Genomic DNA, 20,587 nt, shown 5'->3' with positions numbered 1-20,587 from the left:
ATATGCAGCCAAGGTCAAGTGGTTGTAGCACTTCCTAGCATGTGTGAGGCACTGGGTTCAATCCTCAGCATCACCTAAAAATAATAAATAAAATAAAGGTATTGTGTCCATCTACAACTAAAAGTAAATAAAACAAACAATAAAAAGTGCCTTGCCTGATTAGACTGAACTGAGCCTGTGGTCAAGCAGGGAACTGGTGGACTACTTTGGAAGAGAAAGCCAGCACTACTAGATTGGTCCCCTTCCCTTCCTATGAACAGTTTTCCTTGTCCTCCCCTGGGGCCAGTGACAGGCCCAAGAGGGCTTTCAAATGGGTCAGAATGGAACTTTAAAACTGCACTGCATTTTAGCCTCAAACTGACTTTTTATTCTGTTTCCCAACCACATGGTCTTCATAGCTCTAAAGGGTTATACCATACCAGGGTTTCCAAACTTTTGACTACACTTCTTCAGAAGATTGTGATCAGTTTAGTGTAGCAATTCTCCATTTTTTTTAAAAAATAATATCAGGACCTCTTTTTACTCATGAAAAGTAAGAGCCTCAAAGAGCTTTTTGTGTATTGGTTATGAGCTCATCCCACAGGCTGTCTAGAAATTTTAATTTAGAAATTAAAATAGAAATTTTTTATAAATAATAGTTTTGTCATAAAATTAATGTTGCTGATCATCTTTCCACATATGAAATGATTTCTGTTACATAAACATTTAACCCAAATCATTATTGTAGTAATAAACTGAATCCAGAAAGACAACGAGATTTAACATCAGTATATTTTTTGTGAAAATTAACTGTAGTTTCCAAAATGAAAAAAAAAATTAGCAAGATGGGTAGAATTTTTTTGCAAATCTTTAATGTCTGCCTTAATGAAAGACACCTGGGCTCTCATATCTGCTTGTGCATTCAAATCTGTTACACACATTACAAAGCCTCTGGAAAAACTCCACTGCATACTCATGAGAGAATGAGAATGAAAGAAAAAAAACAAGCAACATCTTAGTATTATTTTGTAAGTGGTTTTGATCTTGTAGGCTCCCTGAGATAGGATCTTCCTACCCTAGACTTTGAGAACCAAAGTGTGTATATGTATGAGAGAATTAGAGTAGAATATATCAGACTGCATTGCACTTAGTATGTGTAAATAATTTGATTTGACACCTCCCATGGTCACTTCAGACCCTTTCTGGTTCCTCCTCCAGCTACTGATGCCCTGAGCAATTTTGTGTATGTTTTGACCAGATCCAGGCAGTTCCCCCTTTTAGTCTACCCTGAAAGGGAGGGATTAACACTGTATAGGACCACCTAGAGCCTGACATGGGACAGGCATCTGTGGATACACATCCCCCTGTCATCTCCCAAGGAGACTGTTCTGAGCTCCTTTCCATGAGCTGCTTAAAATCTCTCAGCCTGAGCTGGGGTTGCCATGGTATTGGTGAGCTCATCCCACAGGCTGTCTCTGCTCTGTTTTTCTCCCTCTGCTACTCACTTTTCCTTCCTACAGTTGCTTTCCCATTGAACTGCCTACACACAGCCTTTCACAGCCTTTACCTTCAGGGGAACCCCAGCTGTTTTTATTTTCTAAAGATTATGCATCAGATATAGGGCCAGGATGCATAATACATTTCCATGCTGCATGTCATAATTTAAGAGAGAAGTTTGAAAGATACTGTTTTGCAATGAGCCTAAATAATAACAATAGTCTAAACAGGAAATGTCAGTAGTACAGAAATGTTCTGAATATTAACATAACCGCCTCCAGTGATTAAACTCCTCCTAGGAAGAATTTAAAGTCTCTGTATGAAATCACCTAAATGTAAAGCGAGAAAATTAAACTCCAAAATCTTGCCCTCGCTAGTTTCTTGATCTGCTCTATTTGGTCCAAAATGTCTTAATTGGATGCCTGTGTTTCCTCAAGAAACTGCCATGTATAGGGATCCTTAGAGTGGGTATCACTCTTTAAACAAATTGACCCAACCTAAATTTTTTGGGTGTTCCACTTTTTCAGTCAGTAGGACATAAATAATGTCATATTAACAGCCCCAAACTCACAGAACTTAGGAGATCTAGATAAATCAATACCTATAGCAACTATCCCAGAAACCAGCATATTGTATGGTATAGATCCCCCAGCCAGTAACCGTAGTACAGACTGGATGGAAAGTGGGTAAGGGAAGGTGGAAAAAGGAAGAGGAAAGAGATTCTTCTTGATTTGTCTCACCAGGACAAAGGTCAGTCTGTAGCAGTTATCACAGTTGTCAGACACTCTGTTTAACTCAATCAGATTAACTGTAGCACCTACTTTGGAGGCAAGAGGAAATTTGCTTATCCTACCTTCTTTAATCAGGATAGGTTAAGTCAGGCGGTGGTAACATATAACCCTACAACTTCAGTTAACTTTTCAAAGAATAGCACTTAGAGATAGCCACTAAAGATGAATGGGGCCACGTAGACAAGGACAGTGGATGTCTCAATTGCCTGTATAGACTCATAACTGAAGACCAAGTGTCCTCTGCCCTATGCCTTGTTACCAAGTGAGCCTCAAGAGTGCCAGAGATACGATGGAAACCTCTGTTAACAAAGGAGTCTCGGAGTTAGAAATGATGGCCTTATAAAGAATAAAATTATGGTTCTTTAACAAATACATTTATAAACCAAGTTTTATATGTACTTGATACATGAGAAGTTATTGTTCAATAGTTCCACACCAGCCTTGGGCTATTTCTGCAAACCTAGCATTCCTGAACTTTGCTTGTATAGATTACAGTCACAGGGGAACCATATGTCCAAGGTTGGAAGATGCCAGCCAAAGTCAAGGTGACTCAGATGTCACTCAGGTGTACCATTGACCAAATGATCTGCTTGTGTTATTAAAGTCTGTTTATGTGGCCCTAGCATATCATAGGCCTCTCTGTCAGCCTGTGTCAGCTGATATGGCTGTCCCAAGAGGCCCATCTCTCCATGTGACACTTTATGTTCTGATAAAACCTCCTTTGACTGTTCTCAGTGAAATCACCACGAGTCAGCATGTCCTTGGGAAAGCTCAATCAAGGACATAAGTGTCTGTCAAGATGTAAGTGTCTGTCCACCTCAGTACTAATGGAGCCAGATTTTCAAATACTACATAAACCTGAAGCCAAAATTATGCCTTCTCCCCTAAATCTAGACCTGGAGATTGAGGTGAGGAGATCTGGGCCTGTAGACCTGGAGACATGGCCACTCAGCTGCTCAGGATCCTGGGAGGTCAGGTGGAGAGCAGACCACTCCTGTGCAGTCACCCGTGGCCTGGGCCACTCTGGGTAAGCACACTCCTGCCAGGGTGGAAAGAGTGGGGGAAAGAAAATGGCAGAGGAGGCTTTCCCACTGCATCTCTATGAAGGCAGAAGTAGTTCAGTCACAGAGACAGAAACAGGAGGAGAAAAGCAATGGCTCCCTACACCAGCCACTGGGGTTGGTCTCCATTTGCCCCAATTAAACAGTACAATAAACATGTGTGTGGGTGAGTTTGTGAAATGGGGTCCTTAGGCTAGGTTCCTTATGTCAGGATTATCCCAGGATCAATAAGCTTGAAGATTTCTAAGACACTTAATATATGATACTGGACAGATCTCCCAAAGGCTTCCTCTCTACACCCTCCCTGTACCCCAACATTGGGAGTGACCCTCATACCAGGGCTGCCTTGGTTCTCAGATTCAAAGTATATGAAATGTCACAGTGTTCCATTTTTCCAAACCTAACTAAATATACTTTGATTCCCCACTGTCCATTGTTTACAAGGATTCCAGAATCATGTTATTGTGGGGCTTCCTCACCCTCCTTTGGGTTGTTTATGCTCTTTCAATCAAAGTAGACGAGGCATGTAGGAGCCCAGACTAGAGAACCCTGTCCCTTGCAGCAGGACAGTGAGGAGACCTCAGTTTCTTTTGGACATGCAAAGAGGGAAGGGGGAAAAGTGTGTAGAGCATTTATAAAGTATGTTTAAAAGTGGAACACACCCTTTTTATATCCTCATTCCTACTGCCTGGCATGTGGGTTTAATGGCAAATTGCAGGCATCCTCTTGGACTATGGAGTGTCCTAAGGAAAGAAGCCATGCAGTAGCAGAGCAAAAAGGGAGATCTTGAATCCTATCATCATACCATAACAAGCTATCCCTGGACTTGGACATGAGAGAAATTTGCTTCTATCTTGGTTCAGCTATTGTTATTTGGGGTTATCCTCTCAGAGCCAAATCCAAGGCTAACTAGACAGGCCCCTTCATCAGGCACAAAGATTGCTAATTGCCAGGAGGGGGCCCACATGTCTATTCTCCACTTTGAAGTGGCCAGGAACCACCCAAAGCTGTGCAAATGCAGGTTCTCAAGTCTAGTAAGTCTGGAAGGCCCCGCGACCTGCATTTTCAACAGCATCCCCAGAGACAGATGGGGGTAGGACATGGACCACATGTTGAGAGATAGTGGGTCTCCAAACCCAAAAGCCTGGGTAGAGATAACTCTGGGCTATAGAGTCTCTTTCTCTGCACAAAAGCTATTCACTGGCCCCTCCAGCCCACCTCTCCCCAGACATACACACACACTGCCACTCCTTGCCCCCACAAAGAAAAACTTCACAGTGGGAAAGAAAGTCACCCATATTTCTTTTTTTTTAAGAGAGAATTTTTTAATATTTATTTTTTAGTTTTTGGTGGACACGACATCTTTATTTTATTTTTATGTGGTGCTGAAGATCAAACCCAGCGACCCGTGCATGCCAGGCAAGGGTGCTACCGCTTGAGCCACATCCCCAGCCCCTAGACACCCATATTTCATCTTTGGTGAATCTTTAGCAGCAAAAACTGAGCAAAATACTGTGAAGTGGCTCAGTTATTACTGCCCATCCCACTTTTGCTAATAAAATAAGTAAAGGAATGGTATGTAATTTTTAATTTGTAAATTTGAATACTAAGAAGGTTCAACATATTTATTCAAGTAGTGAATAAATATGCATAGAAATGGCCAACCTCCAAGGAGCAAAGTTAAGAGTTTGGTTTTGGCATCCATCCATTCTAAGTTTAAATTCCAGCTCCATCCACTGTGTGACCTTTGGTAGGGTACTTGCCTTTCTGACCTTCAGTTTCTCCATCTGTAAAACAACACTTAGGTACCGGCTACTAAGAAACATGAAATAAACAAGAGGGTTAATACCGTGCTGGCCCACAGCTGGCCCTTAAGTAATGGCGATCATTGCTATGTCCCCGGCTTTTCCTCCTGCCACTGCCCAGGACCCCATGCTTCATCTCCATCAATTCTTGCCCACCATTGTATCAATGCCCGGGCGGCCCTAACGAATGGCCTCGAGCTGAGTGGCTTACGACAGCAGCAATGCATTCTCTTGCAGTTCTGAAAGTCAGAAGTCTGAGAAGCTTCAGGGACATCAAGGTGTGAGCAGGGCTGAGTGCCCTCCAGCGACCCAGGGGAGAACCCTGGCCTTACCCAACTTCTTTCTGGCTGCTGCACTCTTCACCCCAGTGTGGTCTTCTTCTCAGAGCATATCAAATTTCCCTGGGCCTCTCTCCTGTGAGGACACTTCTTGTTGGATTTAGGGCCCACCTGGGTAAACCAGGCTAATTTCCTTCTGATGAGATTCTTAACATATTTTTTTTCAGGGGTTGGGGGCGGTTACTGGGGATTGAACCCAGGGGCACTCAACCACTCAGCCTTATCCCAGCCCTATTTTTAATTTTAGTTTTTAGAGACAAGAGTCTCACTGAGTTTCTTAGCGCCTCACCTTTGCTGAGGCTGGCTTTGGGCTCGTGACCCTCCTGTCTCAGCCTCCCAAACTGCTGGGATTACAGGTGTGCACCACCGTGCCTTAACATAATTCTTAACATAATTACCTCTTCTGTGTAATTGAAACATTTAGGAATTAGGATCTTGCTTCTGCCTTCCTCCTCTCCCACCTCTTCGCCCTCCCTGCAGACCTCAATTCCCTCAGAATAGCTTTTCCTGTTTCTCCAGAGTGAGTCCAATCCCTGTCTCACAGGCAGCTCCTTCTCTCTCTGTGGAGACTCTCACAAGTGTCATTTCACATGGACCCATTTGTGCAAAAAGCTGCACCAGGCCAGGGACCCTGTCTGTCCTGTCCTTATTCCCAAGCCTGGCTCAATAACAGTACACAGGAGAGCTCTCGAGACATACCGTGGGAGGAACTAGTAGTCCAAGTGGAGAGGGAAGTAAAGAGCAGGTAGCTGCCTTCCCCCCAAAGCACTGGGCTGCTGGGCCCTGGCTCAAAAAGGTGGGACAAAAGATGGACGGACAGCGGTCTTGACATTGTTTGGCTGCCTTATCTCTGAGGTTTGATGCCTGAACTGTTCTTCCACTTCTCTTCAAGAGAACTTTAAGGAAGAACCCAAGAGAAGAGAAACCACAGGCCTGTTCAGTCAGAGGGGACATGGAATGAAATAGTGGCATACCCATTAAGTCAACCTTCCAAACGTGCCGCTGAGCTACCAGGACAGGCGAGCAAGTAGATGGGCTTTCAGAACAGTCCCTTCCACAGGGAGAGAAGAAAAATCCCTCCCAATCTTGCAGTGCATGGTTTTCAGGCACAGTCAGCCAGTGTCTGGGACTTCTGTGTGGCCTCGTAGGTAGGAAGTGTCTTTCCTCTCTCTGCCTGTTCCCCACTCCATGCTCCTCTGTCACCCCTGCTTGGCTGGACTAACTCCCCACAGGGCCCTTTCCAACTTTGCCTCTCTATGTAGGAAACAGCATGCATGGTCAAGATGCTGAGCTTTCGATCAGAGCAGATCTGGACATCATTTCTCAAGTTCCTGCTTCACCTCCTCCTTGGCAGGTGAGGACTTGGAAGACAGTTCACCCCTAAACCTCTGTCTTCTCATCCATTAGGTGGAGGAAGTTACCTCTCTCAATTATCCCAAGGGTTGACTCAGGTTCTGGTGGGAGAAACCTTGAGAATTTCCAGAGCCTGACCCACGGTTATCATTGCTGATCCCTGTACCTTTCCTGCTCCCCAGCACCCCAGAAGGACTCAGCACTCAGAGTGCTCTGCACACACTGCTCCAAAAGCATCCTTGGCTATTTTATTTGCCTTCACAGAGACATGTCTGATTGATCTTGGGTCCCCAGTGCCTATGGTTGTTTATATATAAAGCGGGGGAAAAATCAGAGGTTCTATTTGGAATCATCAGAAGTGTTATGGTTAAATTGTTTCAAAGGTGCCATAAAAGAGGTGTAAACTGTTTTTCACATTTTTAGGAAACAAATGGTTTAAGGACCTAAATATTTAGAATTATCCACATGGAAATCCTGTCATAATAATAAATGACTAGAAAGCCATCAGTATTTGCCTTTGACTTTCAAATTTTGATGAGTCCTTTAAGCTTTTTTTCCCTAAAATTACTCAAGTTTATGAAACTAGTCTGATCGTGGTTTCACAGCAAATTTTCCCTCTTTATCTAACATGAAGATTAAATTTGAAGTGTTTAAAAGATAGATGAACCGCTACAGGACAAAAAGATAATTAGAAATGATGGCCATTGCCCATGAAGGCACACAAATTAAGGGATTGTCACCCAGGACAGCGATTCTATCAGTGATGAATCTGGCATTTCACTTGACTACCTATCCAGTACAATTATGGGAGAGTACCCAAGTTGACCAGTGAGCAGACAGCTTGGGCCATTCGTCTCTGGCAGTATGGCAGAGAGAGATGACCTTTACTTAACCTTGAGAATAACTCTACCCCTTCTCCTGGCCAAAATAAGGAAAATATGCCAATGCCTATTGACAATCCATTTGCAGAAGTTAGTGAATGTTTGGTCTAAGTCAATGATATCTTTGCCTTTTTGAACTTTCTTTTACAAAATAAAGGTCTTCCGTAGGCCACCTTGGACACTGGACAGGACCACACACCAAGGATGGATGCATGACAAATTTATAAGTAACTTTTATCTGTTGTTATTATTTTTTTTTTTTTTTAGTTTTGGCGTTTTGGTTTTCTTACTCAAACAGTCATCTAAATGAACATAGAGAGATACCAAGTTGCCTCCGCCACTTTCTTGCTGGATAACAATCTACTTTCATTCCTTCAGGTATTTAGAAAATGTTGATTGTTGATTGTTGTCAGCAGTCCAACAGATAAATGGTTCCAAAACAAATCCTAAATCAAGCACTGCTTCTAGATTTAACCCCTTCCCTCCCAAAGAGGCCCATGGAATGATTTGTGCAAAGATCTGAAGTAAACAATATCGGATCCGATGTCCAACCTTTCAAAGAAAAGGGTTTCAGGGAAGTTAAATCCCCAAACTTGCCCTCCTTTTCACCCCCTCAGTCCGTCCTTATCAGGACTTTCTTGTCACCGACAGGATTAGTGGTCATCACTTCAACAACTAAATCAGAATTTTCGTGTTGGGTTAATCGTGACAATGTCATGAGTCAAATAGCTTATGTGATTGAAAGGCACGGACGAAATCCATCAACCACACACGCTGTGGGCAATAGACTACACCAGAAATGTTCTTGATTAAAAGTTGGCCAGATATTGGCAAAGTTTATTACATGATGAGAGAATTTTAAATCTACATAAAAATGAATATGGAATAGTAACTGATGACTGATTTTTAAGATACTTTCATTATTCATTTATAAGACTCATTTATTTTAAGTAAAAAAAAAAATATTGTAGATCATTTTAAAACCACAGAGAATAAACAAAAAAAAATGGCTAATATCACCCCTAAGCCATCACCCAAAGACAATTGCTCTTAAAAGTCTGATATAAAACCTTCTAAGTTTGTGTGTTTATTTGTGTGTAAGTAGTTAACAAGTAATGATATCATACTGTAAATACAATTAAGTGTGCCTCATTTTTTAGACATTATATTGTGCCATTATATACTTAATAAGGGTATAATATTGCTTCCTATGGATGTGCTATAATTTATTTCACAAAGTCCTTCTTATTAGACTTCAAGGATGAGTTTAAATTTTCATTTTTACAAATGTCATAATGAAAAATATTCTCATATAAAAGTCTCTGTCTTTATTTCTCATGATATTCTGAAGAAAGATATTCTTAGAGACATAAAGAGATAAAATTCAGGCTGGAGTTGTGGCTCAGTGGTAGAGCATTTGCCTAGCATGTGTGAGACACTGGGTTCAATCCCCAGCACCACATTTTTTAAAAACTGAATAAACAAAATAAAGGTATTGTGTCCATCTACAACTAGAAATATTTTTAAAAGAATATAAATTTCATAAAAGCTCTTGCTGAGATTGTAACCTCAGTTTTACATTCCTATCAGCAAACTAACCTTTCGCTTGTCAACATAGAGTGCTGATAACCTACTTATTTATTTTAATATGCGTTTTATGCTTGCCATGCTTCAATTATTCAAGAAAGCGATAGTGAGTCTTCCACATCATTTTCAGAATAATGAAATAAGTGCAGAGAAATGACAGACCATGGGTAGATGACAGCCTGTGATTACTTAGGAATTTGCTTAAGACTTATTTAAGTAGCCAACTTATAGGAGGTGCTTTTTCTGACAGCCCAGGAGACAGAAATCAGGTTTCTTCACACATGCCACCTCTCAAGATGTACTTTCTGCTCTCTGAAACCTGAAGTCCTCAGGCCCAACACAGGCTGCACCTGGACTGCGCTCACAGCTCTGTGGCTCACCACCAATGCTGCCTCTGTAATGTGTCAAGTAGAAAGTGAGTCTTGCCTCCGCTCAGGGTCTTAATTGGATCTGTGAGTCATTTTCTCCTCAGGCACCCCAGCTTTTGAATGAGATCACCCCACCTTGATGCCCCTGCCACCTTGAGTGCTACAAGGCTGCCCAAAAGGATCAACCAATAAGTCACACTCAGGAATGAGGAAGAGGAAATGTTGTTCCAGTGACTGGGGAGGCTGAGGCAGGAGGATCACATGTTCAAGGCTAGCCTCAGCAACTTAGCAAGACTCTCAGCAACTTAGCAAGACTCTCTCAAAATTAAAAATAAAAAAAAGGGCTGGGAATGTTGCTCATTAGTAATTAAGGGGAAGAAAGAAGAAGAAGAAGAAAGAAGGAAAGAAAAAAGAAAAAGACACAACAATCTCTCATGCCACCCAGAGCAAGGAGGCTGCTGGGCATCAGAAATTCAAAGGAACCAAGAATGAGCTAACAGAACTCCTGTCTGCTTATCTTTCCTCCTCTGACCACATCCGTTTCATTTCATCTCTGCAGACCAGTTACTCCACTCCCTAAGGCCAAATTCTCTCCATCCCCAGCTCCTCAGTGCTTCAGTTATAGGCTCAGTCAGTGACCAGAATGGCTTTGCTTGTGAACTGAGTGATGATCTCCAGAGAAGAGAGAACTATTGGGTATATGCTCTAAAAAAGTTCTGCAGCAGGACAAATGAAAGCATTAATAAGAATTCTTCACAGGCTGATGCCAAAATTACAGGTGAATCTCTTTCTTTTCTGGAGAAGTTGCCAGAATAAAAAAAACCTATTATGAGGTTGGATGTCACTGCCAATCTACATAAATCATGGTACTTCTTTGACTAATAAGAAACAATGTTTTCTTTTATTTGGACTTGAATTTTGAAGAGATGGTACACCAAATAACAACTAGGTCAGGGGATAATAAAGAAAAGGCACGGTCCCAGTCCCTGGGGTCTTGACTATTTAGAAGCTATTTGGAAAATTTTTTGTTACTTTTACTATACCTGCTGTGTTTTAGATAATTATCTCCCAAGGATCCGTGTATTACCTCCAACCCTTGGAGCTATTGGGAGATGGTGGAAGTTTCAGGGGGTGGGACATAGTGGAAGGAAGTTAGGTGGCTGTGGGTGTGCCCTTGAAAGGGACACTGGAACCCTAGCTCCTCCTGTTCCTCTCTCTGTGTCCCAGTTGCCGTGGGGTAGTAGCTTGCTTCAGCACTTACTCTCCATCACGATGTCCTGCCTTGCCACAGGTCTAAAGGAAATGGGGTCAAGACAGCATGGACCAAACCCTCTGAAATGATGAGCTGAAATAAACTTTTCCTCCTAATAAGTTGATTTTTCTCAAGTATTTGATTACAGGAACTGTGTTAGACAGCTTTTGCCACTGTGACAAAATACCTGAGAAAATCAACTTACAGGAGGGAAGATTTATTTAATGCTGTCTCCCGGTCACGTTTTGAATGTTTTGTTGACTGCATAAGACAAAGACGGAAAAGACTGCTGAGATGGCTGAGGTGACAATGATGGCTGATGAGGTGATGAGCTAGGTGGAGGTCAGATTATACCGACAGTATTTTGGTAACTGAAATAACTGACAGCAGAGAAACTGTCAGGATGGGATGAGCTTTGTGGCCTTCTTTTGTGTGCAGAAAAATAATCGTGTCATTTTCAAGGTCAATTTTCTTAAAAAAAAAAAAAAAAAAAGCTGCTTGAAGAGTGGGAAGAAGGAGGGAGGGAAATGGTTTCAGCATTTCATTTAAACAAGGGCCGGCCCTGGAGGCATTTGCTCTTATGCAGGATTCAAGAATTAGAAGAGGAACACACATAGAAAATCCAGTATTTAGGCCAGAATGCTTTTCTTTGGCAGAAGGCAAATGAAGAAGTACACATACACTCACAGGTCCCTCGAGAATACTTTTGTTAAACCTCAGCCACTGTTTGCAAGGACAAGCTCCTGCTTATGAATAACAGCATTGCAAATCAGAATAAAATTCAAGAAGCTATCCAACAACCAAGGCTGAGTGGACAAATCTGGGCTGAGAATATAGCTCAGTTGGTAGAGTGCTTGCCTTGCATGTGCAAGGCCCTGGGTTCAATCCCCAGCACCAAAAAAAAAAAAAAAAAAAAAAAGAGTGGAAAAATGAATAACAACATGTGGCATATTCCTGCAATGCATATTATTCAGCCAGATACAGGAACAGTGTACTGATAAATGCTTCAAGTTGTGTGAACCTTCAAAACATCATGCTTATGAAAGAACCAGTGACAAAAGGCTGTAAAGTATATGATTCCATTCACATGAAAGTCAAGAATGAGGATAATTACAAAGACCAAACGCACATTCGTGCCTGGCACACATACAGATGGTACCTGCCTGTAATTCCAGCTACTCTGGACTCTTGCAAGTTCAAGACCAGCCTTGGTAATTTAGCAGAACTCTGTGTTAAAATAAATAATAAAGCTGAGCACAGTGACGCTCGCCTGTAATCCCAGCAGCTTGGGAGGTTGAGGCAGGAGGATCACAAGTTCAAAGCCAGCCTCAGCCACTTAGCAAAGCCCTAAGCAATTCAGTAAGAGCCTGTCTCTAAGTAAAATATAAAAAAAAAAAAAGGGGCTGGGGATGTGGCTCAGTAGTTAAGTGCCCCTGGATTCAATCCCCAGTACCAAAAATATAATAATAATAAATAAATAAATAAATAAATAAATAAATAAATAAATAAATAAATAATAGAAAGACTGGGGATGTAGCTTGGTGGTAGAGGGTCCCTGAGGTCAAAAGAAAAGAAAAATTTTAAAAAGTAGATTCCTGGCTCTTTGAGGACTGGGGTAGGGCCATAGGAGGGCTGATGACTAAATGATAAGGGAGTTCTTTTTGGACATGATGGAATGTTCTACAGCTGATGTGGGGATGGTTTTACACACGAATGTGAAAATCCTAGAGAACAGTAAATTGTACAATTTATATGGTAAATCAGGGAGTATATGAATTCCATCTCAGTACAGTGGCTCTAAAAAATGAATTAATGGGTAAAAACGGAAACGACAACAATAGAAAGCTAAGTCACCCATGTTTAGACTGTCCTGAATATCTGCAAAACTAACCCTAAAAACTGAGAAGAATTGGTTGGCCTGGGGGACCTCTTGATAAAGCTCTCCCAGCTGGTGTTGCCTAGTTATGCCAAGTGAATTTGTATTCATTGTATTATATCTTATGCACCACATGACAGTTTTTAAATGGTATCCCCAAAACATAGGACCCAAAATAATCTCTTTCCCCTTTAAACCCAAGCTCGTTGGTGATTAGTTGTTCTCTCTCTCTTTCCATTGAATATTTGCCACTTGACAAATGCTGTAACAAGTTTTTTCACAAATCACATTTTGGGACATGTCCATAGTTTATCAAAGCATGAAAAGTATGACCAAATTCGAGAAGCCCATCTGAGCTTGGCAAATATAATTTCTTCTCTACTAATAGCAAATAAGAATGTCAGAAGTTGTGGCAATTTTTAAAGCCAACCAAAATGGTCGGTAAGGAGGATCCAGTAAGTCTTCTGAATGCTAAGAGCTGGGATTGCTGCTGCTCTGGTTGGAGCACCAGACTGTGGCAGAAAAGATGCAAAAGGTGTCATTTGCTTATCATGTAAATTCAGAGACACCTTGGGTACTGTTCAAGAGGCTGCTGCTTCTGCATGCTAACAAGTGTCCCAGATTTGGAAAATACCGAGAAACTACAGAAGGAATCAGAACAAAAAGAAGCTGAAGGCACAAATACAGCCCTCCTCCAGCCTGGTCCAGGAGCGGGGAAAAGCTCTTGAGGTCTCAGGATCCTCCACTTCCATAGGTAGGCAGCAAACCAAAGGGATCCTTGTTTTCATAGAAAGTCTCCAAAAACAGGGGGACACCCAGTCCTGAGACCAAGAAGCAAAATTCACATGGAAGTCCCATAGGAAGTTTGGTTACTTGGAGGCAAACCTGCCAAATGTTCAGTGTCTTGAAAACACCTTACTGGCAGAGGTGGGGCAGAACCACAGTCCCCTGGTGTGGATTTGGATGTCAGAGATGGACTAGGACAAAGGAGAGCTGCTATTATTATTATTATTATTATTTATGAAAAGTAAACTGATTCCAGACTTTAGGGGGAAATTGGAGAAACAATGTTTTCTTTGAGCCAAAGCTATGTTCATTCAGACTCCACCCAGGGGGGCTGTGGAGATGCCAGGAAACCCCTACGGGGCACATTTCTCCAGGGCTGAGCCGGTCAGTGGTGATGCCTTCCCTGGAGGACCTCTGTGGGGTGTGGCTCGGCAGCTCCATGACTGATCTTCCATTGTGCTGCCTAGAACAGTGTTTGCTCAAGTCAGCTCTGAAGGGGAATGGATGTGTGTTTATATTGGGGGAAATTCTGCATTTAGGCATGTTTACACTGAAACCACTTCAAGAGGCTTTTGAGATTTTAGCAAAATAAAATGATTTATACTAAAACTAACCATACACATACCCTGTGACCCAGGAACACTCCTAGATATACTCAGCAGAAATGTGCACAAAAGACATAAAAATGTTCATTGCATTATTATTCTTAATAGCCAAAAGGCTGGAAGCAATCCAAATGTACGTTAACAATAGAATGGATAAATAAATAGTGATATATTCCTACAACAGAATGCCACAGAACAATGGGTGACTCTTATGTACAGTGTCAAGTGAAAAAAAAAACAGGCAAAATTGAATACATGCTACATGATTGATACCATTTATATGAAATCAAAATTGGGCAAACTAATTTATAGGATTGCAAGTTAGAATATATAGTTGCTTTGAAATGGTCTAAATCAACAATGCCGTCAATAAAATCTGAACAATATTTAAAAAAAAAGAATTTAGAATAGTGGTTACCTTTGAGGAGAAGAGTAAGGGAAGCAGCTGGTGTTGTGGAAGGTGTGTTATATGAAAATGTAAAAAGCACTTATGATTTGCTTGTTTGTCCGTATCTGTTGTGTTGATAAGAAATGTATTTTTAAATAAAAATGTTTAACTGTCTTTTAATGACCTGTGTGGTGACTGTATAGTAGGAAACCGATATACTGTTGTAGAAAGCTATATAAAACCACTGAATTTCCAAGTGAAGTGTTTGATGTACTTGGAGGGCCCAGATTACAACAGCAGGGACCACTACTGCTTGGTATTATTGGTCTCCAAAGCCCATGTCTTAACACCTAACTTAAATTGGGTACTGACCCTAACATATTCTTTAACAACCTCATCTTGAGGAAAAGTCATTTGAGAAATGTGCTTTGAACACAAGACAGAAAGATCTTGTCTAAAGATGGCCTGGGTCTGGGCACCTGGTCTTCCCTGGGTGTTTTACTTTGGAATTGAACTCATTATCCTAAAAGTACACCTGGGACCTCTTTACCTTTGTGTGATGGATGGCTCAGAGGTCATGAGTGCCTGTCTTCAGAAGACAGGATTTGATGAATAAACCCAAGAGAATCGAAACTAAGAAGTGTCACTTAAGAAACTAAATGCTTTTTCTTTCTTTCGTTTTTTTTTTTCAGAACTTTTTCCTTTGGGTTACTTTTAAATATTTAAATTTTGAACACACACACACACACACACACACACACAATTACACTATTTCTTTCATGGCTCAGTGGCTAAAGAAAAAGAATTAGGGGGCTGGGATTGTGGCTCAGCGATAGAGCACTCGACTAGCATGGGCGGGATCCAGGTTCGATCCTCAGCACCACATAAAAATAAAGGCATTGTGTTGTGCCCATCTACACCTAAACAATAAATATTTAAAAAAAGAGAAGAAAAAGAATTGGATGTTGTTATTATTAAGTGTCTAAGCTTTTTAAAAATAACTTTTTGTGGAGTAATTTATATATTATATATTCATTTATTGACACATACAATTTAAAGATTTTCATAAACTTCTAGAACTGGGCAACAATCAATCACCATAATGCAGTTTTAGAACATGTCCTTCGCCTCAAAAAGCTTCTATTTGCTCATCTATAGCTAATCTCACTCCCACTCCCAGGTCTAAGCAACCACTGTTTTGCTTTCTGTTGCTCTAAATTTGCCTTTTGTTGACTTTTTTTGCAGATGGAATCACACTGTCTCATCTATTATGTCTGATTTCTTTCACTTAGCATAATGTTTTCACGTTTTAGCATCTATCAATACTTCATTTCTTTTTGTTGTTGATTAATACCCCATTAGACCACTAATATACTCTAGTCCATCCTTATCCTCAGAGGACACCTTTGAAGACCCTCTAAGTGGATGCCTGAAACCCCAGTTAGTACTGAACACCAAATGCAAGCACTGCCATACCACAACAGTCAACCTGACAACTGAGATGGCCACTGAGTGACTAATGGGCAGGTAGCATATACAGCATGGACACACTGGACAAAGGGATGGTTCATATCAGAGCAGGACAGCATGAGATTTCATCACTGTACTCGGAACAGTACTACTAATAACAGTGCATGAAAGCACAACGCTAGAACAGAACTGAAAACTTACAAACTGTTTATTTGTGGAACTTTCCATTTAATATTTTTGGATTATGCTTGACTGCAGGTAGTTAAAACCATGGAACATAAAACCTTTAATGGGGGGGGATTACTATACCACATTTCACATATCCATTCACCAGCTGATGCATATTTGGATTGTTTCCAGTTTCAGATTATGAATAGAGTTTCTGTGGACATCTGTTTAAATGTCTCTGTGTGGACAAATGTTTTCATTTCTCCTGGGTATATTCCTAGGAGTGGAGCTGCTAGGTTGTATGGTAAATTTTTCTATAACTTTTTTTTTTTTTTCAGGGCTGGGGATAGAACCCAGGGGCACTTAACCACTGAATCACATTTCTAGTTCTTTTTATTTTTATTTTAAGACAGGGTCTCTAAATTGTCAGGGTCTTGCTAAATTGCTGGGGCTGGCTTTGAACTTGTAGTCCTCCTGCTCAGCCTTTCAAGTTGCTGGGATTGCATGTATTTAACTTTTTAATGAATCTGCCATCTGTTTTCCAAGGTGGTTGTGCCATTTTATGTGCCTACCAGCAATGTACAAAGGTTCTAGTTGATGCATATCCCTTCCAATATTTACTATTCACCTTTTTAAAATTGTGACCTAGCAATCCCACTACTGAGTATTTACACAAAAGATTTGGAGTCAGTATGTCAAGGTGATATCTGTATTCCCATGTTCAATGTAGAACTTTCACAATAGCCAAGTTATGAAATCAACTAGGTATCCATCAACAGATAGATGGATAAAGACAAGGTGACATATACATAACAGAATAGTATTCATCCTTAAAAAAGAAGGAAATTCTGTCATTTTCAACAACATGGATGGAACCAGAGAACATACGTTATTTGAAATAAGCCAGACACAGAAAGGCAAGCACTTTATGTTAAGTTTTATACCAAGGAATCTAAAACAACTGAACAGAGGTCAAGTTTGGAAAAGCAGGGAGACCATGGTCAAAGAACACAATGCCTCACAAGGAATAAGGGTGATCTATTGCACAGCAAGGGAAATGTAATTAATAATAGCATATTGTATATTTCAAATGGCTTATAGGATTCAGATGTTCTCACCATTAAAAATGACAAAAAAAGGAAAGGAAAGAAAAATAAATAAATAGATTGCATTTTAGATTTGCCAACAATCCTCTTCTAAGGAAGTCAAAACCATTTTCAGTGTTTTAATATCCATTATTTTAATGATCATCAAAAGTGCATTGATGGGGGCTGGGGTTGTAGCACAGTGGTACAAGGCACTGGGTTCAATTCTCAGCACTGCATATAAATAAATTAAATAAAGGCCCATCAACAACTAAAAGAAGTGCCTTGATCTTTCACTAGCAATTCTATAAAAATGAGTCACGCTGCATGATTCAGACTGCAGGAAGTGATAAATCCTCCCTCTGGTGTTTCTGTGAAGGACAATTTTCCTCTTGCTGGGATATAGCATCTTCCTATCACAGAAAAAAACAAACCGCTTAACCAATCAAACAAAAGCTCAGTTGATTGTTCAACACACAAAATCAAATAGTGGAAATCTCAGTAAATTCTGTAATCAGCACAGCAGGGCTGCACCATAGAAACCGGTAGGAGTGGTGACAGGTGGCCTGTGGCCAGTGCAAGTCAGTCTTGTGAAGGAAGCTGTCCCAGCCAGAGGAGAGGAGGCCAGGAAGAGGGACTCTTATAAGACAGGGGTTCGGTTCTCAGAAGTGATGCTTTCTGTGACTGGGGTTTTCTTGGTGTGTCAAGGGATGAGTATGAGAGCCCACTGGAGCCTGGCTAAGTTCCTAAAAACTTGATGGAACCTCAGAAGAGAATTCTAGACTTCTGCAGGATCCTCTATGGGATTAAGTGTCCTGGGTCTCCTTTCTCATTTCCTTTTCACAGCCCATTCCCAAATGAAGTAAGCCTAAATCCTGTTTCAAGATGCCAGTTCAGCAAGAACGAGGAGTCTTATGACCATGGTCACTTGCTGGCCCCCACGACACCTCTAAGCTCAAACTGATTTTCAAAGGCCTCACAGAAGAGAGTGACCTTTTTGACAGCCTCATTCTTTTCTTCTGGAACTTCTTGGTCCATGCTCACATCTCCCCAATTCTCAAGTTATTTTCTGTCTAGAGGACACCAAAGCTTTTGTAAGGTAGACTTACAAAAATGGTTCTCTTGCTTCTACTCCTAGCAACACATCAGCAGAAAGGCCCATGTGTCCACTAACAGCCATAGATAGGACAGGCCAAAGCAGTGTTTTCTAGTATCCATCAAGTGGGAAAGGAGCCAAATATTCATCAACAGAAGAATGAGAGAATGCTGTGTATTCACATGGAGCTCCATCAATCAGTGGATGAGCTATCCACAATTTCGCATTATAATACAGACAATTCTTACAAACATATTAGAGCAAGAAGCCAGAAACAAGAGCACATACCGTTTGAATTCATCAATACCAAGTTCAAAACCAGCAAATCAAATCTGCAGTGTTGGCAGGAGTGGAGATTTAGAAGGGAGAACGAGGGGTCATCCTAGGGAAATGGCTGTGTTTATATGAGTGTCTTAACTTGCAAAAATATACCAAGCTTATGACATCTGCAATTTTCTATCAGTGTATTGTTATTCATTAGAGTTTACATTGAAAAACCAGCTTAGAAGGAAAAAGGAAGGCTTTATTGTTTTCATAATAATATTTATTAAAAAAATTGCTATGAATTTTCTTCTAAGAAATCATATTTTTTCAATATACTCTTCAAATAGACCTTTGGAATATAAAGAGAAATAGTGATCATGTATATAATTCCAGAGAGCAATTTTATGCCTTACTGTAACATCTATCTAAGATAGTCTCAAGTTCTTTTTTATGAAGCCCACCAGAATTTAATTCTGAGTCATGAAAAGCACATTCCCTGGGCCGTGGGGGTGCACATTTCTAACTTTTGTAGGCTTCCTTGATAACAGGTATTCTGTTCTTTCATGAAGATTCCTTTACTGAAAATCTCTGTGCTCAGTGCAGAGGAACATTCCAGTGGGGAGAAAGGAGGTGGGTATCCTAGGGCCTGCTGGCCCATCTACAAGATGCTATCACTTTTTGGCCAATGACAAACATTTGCAAAACAAATACCTATTTCCTTACTTGGAACAAAATTTCCTCTGAGTCAAGATAACTGGACTATATAGAAATCGAGTCTATGTGGGTGACTACGTAAGCACAATGCTGTCACCAAGGCAAAATGGTCTCCCCGGTCAGAGCAAGCAGCCCAGCCCAGGGATGTGCAAAGGGACCATGGAGGCTATGAGAAATCCTGGCTTTTTTTTTTTTTTTTAGTATTTTTTTTTAACTTGTAGATGGACACAATACCTTTATTTTATTTATTTATTTTTATGTGGTGCTGAGGATCGAACCCAGTGTTTCATATGTGCAAGATGAGCACTTTATCACTGAGCCCCAACCCCAACCTTGTTTTTTTTTAATCAAAAATTTATATGCTATCCAGTTATCATTAAATTAACATTCACCCAAAAGAAGTTTTGTCCAACCACAAAATGAGAGAAAATATTTGCCAACCATATGTCTGGTAAGGGTCTAGTATCCAAAATATGTAAAGAATTGTTATGACTCAAAACGAGAGGGCAAATACCTGTTAGAAAATGGACAAAGGATTATAATACACATTATACCAAAGAAGATGCCCAAATGACCTAGAAGCCCATGAAAGATGCTCAACATCATGCATTATTAGGGAAATACAAATCAAAACCAAGTCATACCCACAAAGACAGCTATCACCGGAAATACAGGGGATGAAAGTCTTATTACGGATAAGGAGGGCTGGGGATGTGGCTCAAGCGGTAGCGCGCTCGCCTGGCATGCGTGCGGCCCAGCACCACATGCAAACAAAGATGTTGTGTCCGCCGAAAACTGAAAAATAAATATTAAAAAAAAGGATAAGGAAAGCTGGAAATTTCCTACAGTGCTGGTGGGAATGTCAAGAGGGCAGCTGCCCTGGTGAACAGTTTGGCAGTTCCTTGATTGAACAGTTACCATGTGATCAGGCAATCCCACTGGAAAGTACATTACCAAAGGAAGTGAAGACATGTGTCCACACAAAAACTTGCATACAAATGATCCTGGGAGTATTGTTTATAAGAGCTAAACATATGGATGAGTAAAATCTGGTATATCCACACAATGGAATATTACTCAACACCTTTGCTTTTATGGGGGAAGGGAGGCTCAGACAGGAGGATTACAAGGTCAAGGCCAGGCTCGGCAACTTAGTGAGGCCCTAAGCAACTTAGACTCTGTCTCAAAATAAAAAGTAAATAAAGACTGAGGATGAAGCTCAG

At 40.8% G+C, this 20,587-nt stretch overlaps 1 long non-coding RNA gene across 4 annotated transcripts; it reads left to right on the top strand.

The window, feature by feature from the left end:
* The first annotated feature begins 2,599 nt into the window (after positions 1 to 2,599).
* LOC308653153 lies at positions 2,600 to 12,371 on the top strand. Of its 4 annotated transcripts, XR_014022995.1 has the most exons (4): positions 2,600 to 3,068; positions 3,162 to 6,825; positions 7,973 to 8,083; positions 9,543 to 12,371. It is a non-coding gene; the product is annotated as an uncharacterized lncRNA (long non-coding RNA). The 4 variants fall into 4 exon arrangements; XR_014022996.1 differs by having other exon boundaries at positions 7,973 to 12,371; XR_014022997.1 differs by having other exon boundaries at positions 3,162 to 8,083.
* The last annotated feature ends 8,216 nt before the right edge of the window (positions 12,372 to 20,587 follow it).

The sequence above is a fragment of the Spermophilus citellus genome, assembly GCF_964194105.1.
Source record: "Spermophilus citellus genome assembly, chromosome: 7".
NCBI classification, from domain to species: Eukaryota; Metazoa; Chordata; class Mammalia; order Rodentia; family Sciuridae; genus Spermophilus; species Spermophilus citellus.
This window is presented reverse-complemented; position numbering and strand designations above follow the sequence as displayed.